Below are 15,069 nucleotides of genomic sequence, written 5' to 3'. Positions count from 1 at the left end.
AGATCCTGAATGGTGAGTAAAATTCTCTCTCTCTCTTTTCTACTTCAGGGAGAAAAGATCATAAAGGCTCAAAATGAGTGAATTAACAGCTCAATTTCCTGGAAGAAAATCAGTAGTTTTATTTCCATTCTCTTGTTCTAGATCAGAAGTGGACAAATGCCATTTACTCTGGGAAATGAATAAGAAGGGGCTTCTTTGTTGGTAAATCCTAGTTATTTGTGGGATTTTTGAACCTTTCTTATGTTAACATATGAGAGGGATTGATAGTTCATGTTAAAACAACCTCCGGACTGCACAGGGATAATATAGGAGCTGTTTACCATCTGTGGATGTTCAAATGTAAGGTCCTATCTGGAGAGTACAGGCTAGTAGCACATGGTGGGCCTTTCCGTTTCAAAGGTGGTAAATCATTGTGAACTCTTGTCATTTGAAATTTCACCTATGATTTTATGAACTTAATCCTATTTTATATATTATAATTAAATAGTCATTAAACCATCTTCTTTTGCTGAGGACAGTGATGTAATTTCAGGGCAAGTGTTTACCAGTGTAAGGCTATGAATTGATTGGTTATAAGTGAATATAACCTTTCTTCTTCCTTAACACTCCTCTGTAACCACAAAACAAAGACTGGACTAGAATAAGTTTGTTATATGATACATAAGTTCTCTGAAGACTATCTGGAATGCTGTCTTTTCTTCTCCCTTTGGGATGTGCTCGCCACAGAACAACCAAAATTATCTTGTAACAACATGACCACTTTACAATTATTTTTCACTCAAAACCCTTGAAAAAATCTTTATTACACTTAGAAAAAATTTTTATTTTCTTACCAGGTCCTAAATGTAGGTAAAATATTTAAAATCTGTCTCTGCTTAGCAATTAACCCTTATGTTATCTTTGTCCCATTTACTCAGCATTCTCTTGCAACACCATCTTCCTTCTGTTCTTGGAATATGCTACTCTCTTTGCTCACTGCAGGATATTTGTACATGCCATTCCCTCTACTTTTCCCTACTCTTCACATATTTATGTCTTTTCTTATCCCTCAGATTTTAATTGATGCATCACCTCCTTTGATGAGATCTACCTGAAATTCTATCTTAGATTTGGTTTATTTCATGGCATTTTTCACAACTTACAACAATTTTATTCAATTGTTTGATGGCTTCTTTATGGTATGATTCCACCCTTCCATAGAGTCGAAACACCAATGATTCAAGAATATTGCCAATCTTGTTCACCAAGAACAAAGTCTAGTACATAGAAGTCAGTAAACAAAACTGGATTTGTCCTCCTTATTCCTTACTTTTCATGCTACTTTTCATTATTAGAAGTAATTCCTTTTGTAGGGATTGAGGTTGGAGACTTTGGTAATGCTACCAGTTTGTTGGCTACAGTAAATGAAATGACAAAATATCTGAGTGGTTTCAGGCATGGGTTTATAACAAATGCTGAAGGGCTCAACTAGTAGAACACATTTAACTGTAGAGGGCAGTGCTGTCTAATGTCCTGTATGGCAATCCCATGATTCGTAAACTAATGCTGTTTATTTCACATTCGATGTCCTTTGATGGTTGCTCTAAAATTCTTTCATTACTGTTTTAGCAATGTGTTATGCAATTACACTTTAGAAATGACACTTCTTATAAGAAATATCAGAGTTTTAGCCACGGATGCATCAGAGTGTTTCTTAAATTAACTGAATGGCCTTTTGGAAATGATTTTTTTTGAAAAATTGTGGATACTTTCATTTGGTTCTAACTTCTGATTTCACTTCCTTTAATCTCTCCTTTAAAAAATGCTTTTGGGATTTAATCAGACTTAGCAGTAAATAATGCAACTGCCAACCAGCCTCACTAATTTTTAGAAGGCTAAAATAGATTTTTAATCTCAAAGAGCTTTCTCTCATGCTCTTGCCTACAAATTTTCTGGCCTCTTATCTTCCTTAATCCATTCATACTGTATAACACTCTGCCAGATTAATCTTCAGAGCATATCTCTGGTGCTGCCACTCTTTTCTGAACAATCTGTAAAGATGCCTGATTGCTTAATTAGAATTACTTAGTTTTTAAGACCCTCCTAATTTTGTTTGATATCACCTGTCCCACCTTATTCTAAATGCTTCCCTATTAATTTGAAAGAACTCCAAACCTACCCATCAATGTCCACCTCCCAGGTCTTTGCTTCTGCTCTTACCAGCCAGTCAAGCCTGCATTAGGGAGAGACCCTCTAAAAATCTGGCAGAGAACTAACAGGTCTGGATTTCTACCACATCCTTGGCCTCAGATTTACTCTTTGCATATTGGCAAAATCTGCTTTTACTTTCATGACCCCTACTATTGAACAAATTTTCTGAGATGAGGAGAGAAAGGTTTGCTTCTCAGAGAAGTGACCAGAGAAAAGAGATGCTAAACGTCAGGGAGGAAAGGAGCAACTGTAAGAAAAATGGGTTGTCTTTTGCTACTTTTTTCAATATTTGATGCTAATTGTTTTAGTAATTAACTTTTTTGTCTTCTCCTACCCTTAAAAATATGTAATGTGTTGTTAGCCTCGTATGTCACATCTATTCATGTGGGATATTCAGAAAATATTGCTACCTTTTCAAGATGAATTTGTATTACAGCTCCAGTGAAACTGGAAAATCCAAATTTTTATTTCCAATAACAGAACATGGTGTGTTAATGACAAATTAAAAATGAGTTTTTCTTTCTTGCTTTCCTTTTCTCTTCTTCTCTCTTCCTTTAGACAGGATATGTTTTCTCCTTATTAGTGAATCACACCATTAAGCAGTTATATATATGAAAGAAAACATAAGATAGTGTAAGATAACTCAAATACATTATTTTTGTATTCTATCATCTCTCTCTCTCTATCTATCATCTATCTACTATCATCATCATCATCATTATTTAAACACACATTAGAATAACAATGCATGGTTAAAAATTTTATTAAAAGATACACAGAGAAATATTCCTTTCCTTAGTTTGTGGATTTTTGAGGTACAGTTAGACTTAACTCTTCATTTCAAGAAAATGAAATTATTCAGCCATGTTTGATTCTAGAACATTAATTTTTTCATTTTCACTTTTAAAATTTTAATCCATTTGGAAGTTACCTTAGTTTAAGATGTGTGGTATAGACCTGCCTTTTCTTTGTCCAGATGGCTAGTAAGTTGTCCCTCTGCAGAGTTTTCTAGTCTAGAGATTCTCATGACGTTCATGAGTATTAAATGAACTCTTAAAATTTCAGCAAATTTTTGCATTACTATGCATTTATCTTAGAGGGACAGGAGACTCACAAAAATAATTCTGGGGTCTGAGAATACCAGTTTCATCTTCATTACTATATTTAAAAATAGTTGTTGCTTTCTTCTATATTTTTCCAAAGGATTTTATGCATATACAAGTAAATATCAACAGATTTTTAATTTTTTCTATCTTTTCACACATAGTATTGTATTTTTCATTTGACAGTATATTATATGTTGGATGTCTTTTTATAACAGTATAAAAAGATTTTTTGTTCTTATTTATAGCTGAGCAGTATTCCATAATATGGTTGTAACTCAATTTATTCAGCAAATTCCTACTTAGGGACATTTAGGTGTTTTCTAGTCTTTTACTGGAAACAGTAACAAACTATGCTTCAATAAACAAAAATTTGCAAAAAATACTTAATATAGTTTCAACTATATCTGCAGGCTAATTTTCACTCTTAAATACTGGATAGTTTTATAAGTTTTCTAACACTACTGTAACAAATTACCACAAATGTAGCTTCTTAAAATAAAGCTGATTATATCAGAAAAGTTCCTTTTGCAATGTAACATATTTACAGAATCTGGAGAATATGGCAGGCACTTCACTTAAGAGCCATTCTGCCTACCATGCTAGAATGGCCCTTAATATGTGTAGAGTTGAATATATTTCTAAATTTATTTTTTGATATTTATCTTTTTTAGAGTCAAATTTGTTACTCCTTTTTAGTTTGTGGATTTTTGAGGTACAGTTAGACTCAACTCTTCATTTCAAGAAAATGAAATTACTCAGCCATGTTTGATTCTAGAACATTAATTTTTCCATTTTCACCTTTAAAATTTTAATCCATTTGGAAGTTACCTTAGTTTAAGATGTGTGGTACAGACCTGCCTTTTCTTTGTCCAGATGGCTAGTAAATTGTCCTTCTGCAGTTTTCTAATCTAGAGACTCTCGTAACATCCATGAGTGTTAAATGAACCCTTAAAATTTCAGCAAATTTTTGCATTACTGTGCATTTGTCTTAGAGGGACAGGAGACTCACAAAATAATTTTCATATTATAGAAATAATACTAGATGATTTACAAAACTGGGGTGCCTGACTTTTGCATGATGTAGGCTGAGTCTCTGAGTTTGAGAATTTTCACCTCTAAGATGAGAATGGTATGATTTCTAAAATTCTTTCCCATTATAGAAATATGAGCTCCACCACTAATTTTTTATAAATTGTGTAAATCTTTAAAATAAATCTTTCCTTAAACCAAATAGATATAATGGAGAAATGGCATAGAAGATTGTGTATACTGGCAAAAATAGAGGATTCTCTAGTTACAAGCCAAGTTTTTAATTATATTACATTTCAATAATTAAAACATTCACTTTCGGTCAAAATTTCTTCAAATAGCAAAATGCATTTTGACAGCTGTAGCTGAATTGACAAAAAATCCCCACAAATTTAACCAAAAACCTGCCGTGAATTTGCTATTATTATTAGTGATTGTGAAGCATTTTTAACACGTTGACCACGTGGTATTATAAAGTTAATACGGGCAGAGCTTTCAATTCTTTAAACTGTATCTTACTATTTCCAAAGTAAAAGAAGTATGCTGACAATAGCTAGCAGTTTGATAAGAGCAGGTCACTATAACAGTTGAACCATCTATGTCAAAAGAGATTCAATACAAGCCATTTTGGATAAAAGTGAGATATGTTATAAATCCCAAGGATTCCAGCTGTTTAATTTGAAGTCTTTGGGGAGTAATTTAATGAATAGTTTTACTTTTCTTGGACTTCATGTAGAGCTGAATTTAAAGACAACGTAGGAAAGAATAAAAGTTAATACATTTTGAGCCTTTTCAGTATAGTAGTTTACTTAGTGCATTGTTAATACTGACATATTCTAAAGTTGCCAAGTCATATTGCTCATAAATCACACACTTATTTAAGCCATTAATAAAAATACCTGTCATGTGCTAAGAGAAACAGTAACAGGATTAAAAATCTATACATATTTTTTGTACCAACTAATATTTCTTTTATTTTCTGTAATTTTACATTAACATAGGGAGTCATTGTCATTAATTAATTAGTTGTGGGTGCTCTTATGTTTCTGGAAGACTGTAATGAAAAATGACAACCACAACTGAAAAAGATATATTTCAATCGGTTATTTGAATGTGACTACTGAAGAGAAAGTAAAATAGGAAGATTGAGACTATCGAATGTACTCTGAAGTGTTTTGATTCTGGATAAAACAGAGTAAGTACACTATCATGTCTCTCTCACAGAATACCATTATAAAACCCAGACAGAATTTATGGTATGAGTATTTCAGCTCTCTGAAACAAAAAATTGAGGGCTAAAAATATAAAGGCTGGGCACAGTGGCTTACACTTGTAATCCTAGCACTTAGAGAGGCCCAAGAGGATGGATTGCTTGAGCCCAGGAGTTGGAGACCAGCCTGGGCAACATAGCGAGACCCCATCTCAAAAAAAAGAAAAATAAATAAAATAAAAATATCACATTCATTATGTCCAGAATAGCATCTAAAATTACTCACCTTAAAAGGAATCAGGTAAATATCAGCTCACATAGGAAAAGACAATAAGCAAATGCCTTTGCCTAGAAGACATAGATAGTGGAATTATCCGACAAAGATTTTAAGCAGCTATTAAATAAATACTTCAATAAGTAATTGTGAAAATATTGAATAAAAAGATAGGAAATATCAGTAAATAAATAGAAGATACAAACAAAACAAACTTTAAAAATAAGAAATAAAATGACAACAAAAATTACATTCACTAACAAAATAGCCATGATAGAGGAGTCAGTGAATTTGAAGATGGCTCAACTACTATTTTAGCTTGTGCTTCTACAACAAAATACCATAGACTGGGTGGCTTAAACAACAGAAATGTGCTTATCATAGTTCTGGAGGCTGAGAAGCCCACAATTAAGGCACCAGCAGATTTAGTTCTTGATGAGTCCTGTCTTCCTGGCTTGCAGGCAGCACCTTCTTACTTTGTCTTCACATGCTGGAGATACAGAAAGAGAGCCAGCTGTCTGGTATCTTCTTATAAGAACACTAATCCCATGATGGGGACTCAACACTTGTGACCTCCTCTGAACCTAATCACCACCAGAAGGGCCCACTTCTTAATTTCATTACGTCACATCAAGAGTTAGGTCTTCAACATGTGTATTTGAGGAGGGTGAAAACACAAACATTCATCTATAACAATAGCATTATTTAATCTGAATATTAGTAAGAAAAACTACAGGAGAAGCTAACAAAGCTCAGGGATACATGGGACAAAGAATGTCTAACATTCATATTATTAAAGGGAGACATGAGAGAAAAAAGCATGCAGTGCTGGGGCAATATTTGAAGAAATAATGACTGAAAACATTACAAGTTTGATGAAGGACATAAATCTATAGATTTAAGAAGCTTAGCATACCCCCAACAGAATGATGCTAAAGAAATTCATGTTCAGGTACATAACAATAAAAAGACTTATGACAAATGGCACACGTGTGTGCATGCACACGTGCGTGCGCACACACACACACACACACAAACACACGAATCTTGAAAGTGGCAAGAGAAAGCCAATGCATTACTTGTAGGAGACAAAATTCAGCTGGCATGACTGAGAATTCCATGGAGGCCAGAAGGAAATGTTACACTCCTAAAATGCTGAAGAAAACAACTGTCAATTCACAATTCTGTGTCCAGTGGAAATATTAATCATAAATAAAGATGACATAGACATTATCAGAGGAAGAAAAACCAAGAAAATTAATTGTCAGCTGACCTACTCTAAAAGTTTCTTTAAAGGCAGTTCCTAGGACATAAGGCAAATATTGGCTGCGCACAGTGGCTCATGCCTGTAATCCCAGCACTTTGGGAGGTTAAGGCAGGTGGATTTCCTGAGTCCAGGAGTTTAAGACTAACTTGGGCAACATGGTGAAACATTGTTTCTAGAAAAAATACAAAAATTAGTCAGGCATGGTGGAGTGCACCTGTAGTCCCAGACACTTGGGAGGCTGAGGTGGGAGGATGCCTTGAGCTGAGGAGTTTGAGGCTGTAGTAAGCCATTTTCACACTGCTGCACTGTAAACTGGGCAACAGAGTGAGAACTTATCTTCAAAAAAAAGGTGGGGTGGAGCAGGGGGAATAGCAGAAGGAAACTCAGAACGTGAAGAATAAAGGAATAGCATCAGAAGTGAAAGCTATCTCAGTAATAATTTCTTCTTCTTTGAGTTGTTTAAAATATATTTTGTAGGTGAAAGCAAAAATAATATTGTTTGATTTTCAGTGTATGTAGATGTAATATAGAAGTCAACTGCAAGAATAAGAGGGAAAGGGGTATGGGACCTACATAGTGGTGAGGTTTCTACAATTCACTTGAAGTGGTAAAATATTTATTCTAAGTTGACTGTTAGCTAATGCAAAGGCAAATTAAAACCACAATGAGACATCATCTCACACCAGTCCTAATGACTATTATTAAAAAGTCAAAAACTAACAGATATTGGTGAAGATATGTAGAAAAGGAAACACTTCCATACTCTTGGTGAAAATGTAAATTAGTAAAACATCCAAGAAAAACAGTATAGAGATTTCTCAATGAATTAAAAACAGAACTACCATTTGATTTAGCAATCCCACTACTGGACATCTGCCCAAAGGAAAAGAAATCATTTCATCAAAAAGATGTCTGCACTCATATGCTTAATGCATCACTATTCACAAAAGCAAAGATATGGAATCTACCTGTGTTGATCAAGGGATGATTACATAAATAAAATATACACACAGAATGGAATATTATTCAGTCAAAAAAAAGAATGAAATTATGTGTTTTGTGAAAACAGGAATGGAAATGAGGCTATTATCTTTAGCGGAACAACTCTGAAACAGAAAGTCAAATATTGCATGTTTTCCCCTAAAATAGGGAGCTAAATAATGTGTACACATGAGCACAGAATCTGGAATAAAAGATACTGGACACTTAGAAGGGTGGAGGTGGCATGTGTAGGGAAGGGGGTTGAGGGGTGAGGAATTACTTGATGGGTACAATGTACATTTTTTAGGCGATGGTTGCGGTAGAAGCCCAGACTTCACCACCATGCAATATATCCATGTAACAAAACTGCACTTGCACCCCTTAAATTTATACAAATAAAAATGTAATAATAATGATAGATACCATATACTGAAAAAAATGACCAATTCACCAAGAATATTAAAACAATTCTAGCCTATAACTAACACCACAGGCTTAAAATACATTAAACCAAACTGACAGAAAACCAAAAGGAGAAATAGAGAAATTTACAATTATGGTTGGAGACTTTAATATGGCTCTGTCAGCAATAGATAGAACTAGTATACTGAAAATCAGAAAGGATGTCGAAGATCTTAACAACACCATCGATTGACTGGATCTACTTAACATTTATAGGACACTCTGCTCCCAAGCAGTAGAATACATATTCTTTTCAAGCACACATAGAACTTGAAGATAGACCATATCCTCGAAGATATGACCATATCCTTGAAGATAGACCATATCCTTGAAGCTATGAAGACAGAACAAGATGGACCATATCTTTGTTCATAAATTAATCCTACACAAATTAAACTTGAAGCAACTGAAATCATTTAAAGTATATTCTGTGACCATAATAAAATTAAACTAGAAGTCAGTAAAAGAAACTCCAAACTTTGCTTTAAAAATACACTTAATAATTCATGGGTCAGAAGGCGAGTCTTAAAGAAATTAGAATGTATTTCTAACTGAACAAAATTACAAATATAAGATATAAAAATTGTGGTAAGTAGCTAATGTATTACTTAGAAGTTTTTGCCATTTAATGCTTGCTTTAGAACCAAAAGTTGTCAAGTCAATAATTTGTTTCCATCTTGAGAAATGGTAAAAGAAGAGATAAATAAACCCAATGCAAACTGAAGAAAGATAATAATAAAATAATAGCAAAGACTGATGAAATTGAAAACAGAAAAAAATAAAGAAAATCAATGCAACCAATCTGTTTCTATGAAAAGATTAATAAAAGTGATAAACCTCTAACAAGACTGACAATGTAAATGAGAATAGTAAAGACACAAATTATCAATATTAGAATTAAAAGAGGAAATATACCTTTAGAACCTCCAGACATTAATACAATTATAAAAAATACTATAAACAACTCTTTGCACATAGATTTAGTAACTTAGCTGAAATCAGTTAATTCATTGACATCCACAAGCTATTATAACTCATCCAAGATAAAATAAATAACTTGAGTAATCCTATAACTAATAAGAAATTGAATCTGTAGTTTAAAATCTTCCCCCTAAAAATAAATCTTCAGGCCCAGCTGATATTAGTTTATTTCTATCAAGTATTTATGGAAGAAATAACACCAATTCTACAGATACAAGGAGAGAACATTTTCTAAATAATTTTATGTGCCAAGCATAACTCTCATATCAAAATCAGACAAAGAAGTTAGAAGAAATAAGACTTGGTGGTCAATAGATCAGTAGGGTGACTACGGTAGATATTAATCTATTGTACATTTCAGAATAGCTAGAAGAGGATAATTAGAACGTTTTTAGAGTTAAAAAAGATACATATTTAAGGTGATAGATATCCCAGTTACCCTGATTTGATTATATGAGTGTATCAAATTACCACATGTACTCCCCAAATATGTACACCTATTATGTATTAATAAAAAATTTAAAAAGAAAGACGAAAGATAAATTAAAAGAACAACTAAAACAAAATTATTTTCATGAACATGAATGCAAAATTTCTTTACAAACTATTAGCAAATTGAATCTAACAATCTAGAAAAGAAATAGTATATCAAACCAAATATGCTTTATCCTAGAAAAGTAAGCAAGGCTCATTAAATATAAACAATCAGTTAATATAATCTACCAATTAACAGTCTAAAAAGAAAAATACATGATAATATCAATTTATGCAGAAAAAACATTTGACAAAATACAACAATTTTTCATGAAAAAAGTTTTCTGTAATCTAGGAATAGAAGAAGACTTCCTTTACTCAATAAAGGTTGTCTACAAAAATGCACAGATGACCTCATATGTAATGGTGAAAACTGAGTGCTTTTACCTTAAATTGGGAATAAGGTAAGGATGTCCATGCCAAGGACTACTATTAAAGATTCCACTGGAATTTTTTTGTCAGGGCAATAAGGCAATGAAAAGAACTAAAGTTCATATAGATTGGAAAGAAAAGAAGGAAGGAAGAAAGGAAGGAAAGGAGGGAGAGAGGGAGGGAGGAAGGGAGGGAAGGACAGATGAAGGAAGGAAGTCAGGCTTATTTGCAGATGACATGATTGTCCACATAGAAAATACCAAGGAAAGTACCAAAAAACAAAATGAAATGACTTAGAACTAATAAGTAAGTTTGGCAAGATCATGAAATATAAGATCGAGACACAAAAATCAACTTTTTAAAATATTCTAGCAATGGACAATTAGCAATGGTGATATTGTTTAAAAATACCATTTAAAATAGCTCCTCAAAATGAAATATTTTGATATAGTCTATCAAAAAATATACTGGATTTGTGTGCTGAAAACTACAAAAGGCTAATAAAAGTAGTCAAAGAATACCTAAATAAATGGAGAGTCATATTGTATACATGGATTGAAAAATTCAATACAGTAAAGAGATCAATTCTGCCCACTTTGGTCATAGGTTTTACATAATTCAATCCTCAGCAGGATGTTTGATTGTTTTTGTAGGGATAGACAAGCTGATTTCAAACTTTTATGTGGAAAGGCAAAAGGACTAGAATAGCTAAAACAATTTTGTTAAAGAATAAAAATAAAGGATTTATACAATAAAGGTAAATTGCAATGTTAATCAAGATGATGTGGTATTTTCTATATGTAGATATGTAGATTATAGAAAAGAATAGAGAGGGCAGAAATAGACTCACATATACGGCTATATTAAAATTAATTAATTAACTGATTTTTGGCAAAGTACAAATGCAAAACAATAACGGTCAGTCTTTAAAATAAATGATAGTGTTTAAACAATTAAACATCTATATGCAAAAAAGGAGCTTGGTTTAAATCTCAAACTATATACAAAATTAACTCAAAGTCAATCATAGACTAAATATAAAACACAACACAATAAAACTCTTAGAAGACAACACTGGACAAAATTTTTATGACCTTGCATTTGCCAGAATTCTTAGACATGGAACCAAAAGCAAAATTGTGTACACACACACACACACACACACACACACACAATAAGCTTAATCAAAAGGTTAAACAACAAAAAACTTTTGTTCTGTGATAAACATGTTAAGAGGATAGAATGTAAGCCACAGACTACGTTAAAATATTTGTTATCACATAGTTGACAGGCATTATATTAAGAATGTATAAATAAGTCTCAAAATTCAACAGTAAAAATATAACAGCCTAAAAATGGACAAACATTTGAAAAGACACTTTACCGAAGAGGAGATGAGTTTGGCATATAATAACATGAGAAATATTGAACATCATTTTAATAATTAGGAAATTGCAGATTAAAATCATAGTGAGATGCTATTACATACGTTTTTGAATGGCCAAAATAAAAATTACTGATAATACCATGTTCCTGCAATTAGATCGGATTTGATTCTTTGATGTGTACATTTTACATGACTTTCTAGTTTGTGAGGGAGCAGAGGAAGGATGGAAGCTACTTGTAAAATGACTACTGAAGTTAATATGTGTGTAAAGCAAAACATTCAGAGGACTCCATTTGCTCTTATAAGACTTCTAAGTCTACATAGTGAATGCTGTTTAAATTCTCAAGTGTTCACGTGGTGGACACTAAAATGTAACAGATAAGCATCTGTGCCATCGAGATAAATGTTTTACTTTGGATTCTGAGTAAAGCGAAATGTTTTCCTTTAGTCTTGGTGTGAAAAGAGAGTGAATGGGAACATCAATTTTTTCCCTTCTCATTCACACATTCTCTTTATGTTATGTATTTTGCTTTTTTATTAGTCAAGAACTGCCTCTCCAGAGATGACTAGGAAGTTTTGTTTTGCTGGGGAATCTAAATATCTTTTCTGAGACACCTGCTTGGAAGTAAGCACGTCCTATCCTCTCCAGGTTATGTATGCCGAGTCCTTGTAAAGGCTGAAATGAAAACCTTTTATAGATGTGTTTTATAGAAATGTTATTTGACCTCCTTTGGGTTTTCTGTCTGTCACCGTATTTATGTGAAAATAAACATCTTTTTAAAAAGTACTGATTATTTTTCAAGGGCTAGAGGTTCAGAACAGATGAGAGTTCACATGAGATTCTTTCAAAGCAGTTATGCACACAGGTCTTTCTTGATGATCCTGAAGTGTGCACCCTGGACATACGACAGACTTTATTAGTTTTCCAGCTTTTACCTGGAGAGATGCTATTATGACCTTTAGATAATTATGCATTATCGGTTCCACTTTAACTGCTTTTTAAGAAAATGGATTGTAACTATTTTTTTTCTTTCCCTTTGCTATTTTTTAGACAATCACTTCCCCGCTCCTTACTTTAATACTGTATTTTTTCCTTCTTATGGATGAGATTTGTCTCTAAATTCTTTAGTACTGTATCCTAATTGCTAGGTTGTGAGACATCAACTTCCACTACTACTGAAAAGTAAGACTATTTCTTAAATTTAATAGTTAAACTCAAAATGGGATAATTTTCTTCTTTGAAAGTGTAGGTGATATTGAATGTGAACACTTTTTTTCTTTTAGTTTTGGCCCTAAACCCTAAAGCAGGACTGAAATCTTTATTTTAAATGCTAGCCAGGATATGGCAGCCTTTTTCCTCCTCTAACAAGGAGTACTAAACTCTCCATCAGGCATTTCTAAAAGACCACAAATTTTCTGACTATTTATCAAACTCCTTGAAGAATATTGCCTCTGAGGAAGAAGTCTCCATTATTTGAATGTATTCCATGAATCCAGTCTTCAATTTATAGGCTGTTAAATCTTTTCAGAAGAAAGCTCTGAATAAAGTTGACTAGACTTTAATTAAGTTTTTTCCTGAAATTAAACATTTGCTTTCCATTGATCAATGAATCGCTGCAATTTCTTGGTATTACTCTGACAAATCTTAAGGCAGACTGTAGTTTCCTGTGAAATGTAGTTGTCCTGAAGTGAAACTAACATATAATATGCTTAATATGAAAACAGAAGTAGAGAAGCTACTAAGAAGTTGTTACAGGGCTTTTTTTTTCTTTGTATTTTCCCTCCCTCATTCTCCTCTCCATTCCCATCAAGAATCCTCTCTCTGTCTTTTAAAGGACATTTCTTTTCTAGCTCCTATCTTACATTATTTTCATTTTATGGGTATGGATCAAAATTATGCTGTGGGTAGCAAGGAACAGAAGTGCTGTTGTGATTGAATCACTTAAAATATTACTACCAGCATTTTGGAAGGGTACAGAACTGAAGAGATGGTCAACGCAGTTGACAAATGGGAGCCTGGAAAAGAATATGGGAAGAAGAGTGGTATATATGAATAAAATATAGAAAAGAGAGAGAGAGAAAAAAAATCTATTAATAGCAAGATGTTTAGATATTTAGCAATTATAATGAATTTTACAGGCAAATTAAGAAAATATGTTATGTAATATGTGCCTGAGATCTGCTAACAAGGAGAAGTTAATAACAGTTTTCCCCCCGAGCAGTGCATGTTTAGAATAAAAAACATTATTAGGTAGCATCTTACTTATTTACCTAATGAGATCAATTGCCACATATCATTCCTGTAGCAAAATTCTTCTAATAACAAAAAATAGATATGAAAGTTGTTCTTCATAATGCTGCATTATTATTAAGAGGGGTGAGTGAATATGTGCTAGTTTTGTTTGATAACTTGTTTATTTTGCTTTCTCTGCCCTACATAAGATTTCCTATTATCTATACTAAGAAACTCCCCAGTAATGTATAGTCTTGGTATACTTTTTCCAACATCAAAAATAGAAGAGTCAGATGTTCCATTCTGTGCCCCTTGGTGGACAGGGCGTTGGCATGTAATTTAAATTCTGCCTATCAGACATTCCAAGTCAGGATTTGCAATATTGTGCTGATCAAACAAACATCAGGGTATGGTCAGAATTCACTTGTACTTGCGACTGTGGATGATGACCTATAGCAATGTCCTGGACAAACTGCTTTTTCTGCAACCAATGATCTCATTTCCTGCTTCTTCGCCCTTCAGAATTTGTCTTGATGCCTCTCTGTTTCTCTCTTCTTTTTTTTTTAAATTCAGCTTTTATTTTAGATACAAGGGGCACATGTGCAGGTTTGTTACATGGGTATATTGCAGTTTTAGTACCCAATAGGTAGTTTTTATGCCACACACCCCCCCTTCTCTAGTAGTCTTCAGTGTCTATTATTCTTACAATGGACACTGAAGGTTTATGTCCATGTGTGCTCAATGTTTAGCTCCAACTTATGAGTGAGAACATTCAGTATTTGGTTTGCCTTTTCTGTATTAATATCCTTAGGATTATGGTCTTCAGCTCCATCCATGTTGGTGCAAAGGGCATGATTTCATTCTTTTTTATGGCTGCATAGTATTTCATTGACTATATATACCACATTTAAAAAATCCAATCCACCATTGGCAGGCACCTAGGTTGATTCTACGTCTTTGCTATTGTGATTAGCATGGCAATAAACATATGAGTGCATGTGTCTTTTGGTATAATGATCTGTTTTCCTTTGGGTATATACCCA

Source organism: Pongo abelii, chromosome 4, assembly GCF_028885655.2.
Source record: "Pongo abelii isolate AG06213 chromosome 4, NHGRI_mPonAbe1-v2.0_pri, whole genome shotgun sequence".
Taxonomy (NCBI): domain Eukaryota; kingdom Metazoa; phylum Chordata; class Mammalia; order Primates; family Hominidae; genus Pongo; species Pongo abelii.
The sequence above is the reverse complement of the archived record's forward strand: the minus strand, read 5'-3'. Positions refer to the sequence as shown.